Source organism: Nuphar pumila, unplaced genomic scaffold (genome assembly GCF_984573655.1).
Source record: "Nuphar pumila unplaced genomic scaffold, dmNupPumi1.hap1.1 HAP1_SCAFFOLD_1411, whole genome shotgun sequence".
Lineage (NCBI taxonomy): Eukaryota > Viridiplantae > Streptophyta > Magnoliopsida > Nymphaeales > Nymphaeaceae > Nuphar > Nuphar pumila.
The window spans coordinates 32,501-32,973 of record NW_028323670.1 but is presented as its reverse complement, the minus strand read 5'-3'; positions in this window follow the sequence as shown (position 1 = coordinate 32,973).

Sequence of the window (473 nt, the reverse complement as noted above, 5' to 3'; positions counted from 1 at the left end):
CAAGGGACGAGCAAGTGTTGCGACCGTGCAACGTGTGCCGTACTTAGTGCGCAAACCGTGAACTTGCCTACCGACACAAGGCACGAGCAAGTGTTGCAACCATGCAACACTTAGAGGCGTTCAGTCATAATCATGCCGATCCATAGCAGGGTCGCATCACAAGTGTGGCAGACGCAGACGCGCAAAACCATGACCTTGCCTACGAACACAAGGGACGAGCAAGTGTTGCGACCGTGCAACGTGTGCCGTACTTAGTGCGCAAACCGTGAACTTGCCTACCGACACAAGGCACGAGCAAGTGTTGCAACCATGCAACACTTAGAGGCGTTCAGTCATAATCATGCCGATCCATAGCAGGGCCGCATCACAAGTGTCGCAGACGCAGACGCGCAAAACCATGACCTTGCCTACGAACACAAGGGACGAGCAAGTGTTGCGACCGTGCAACGTGTGCCGTACTTAGTGCGCAAACC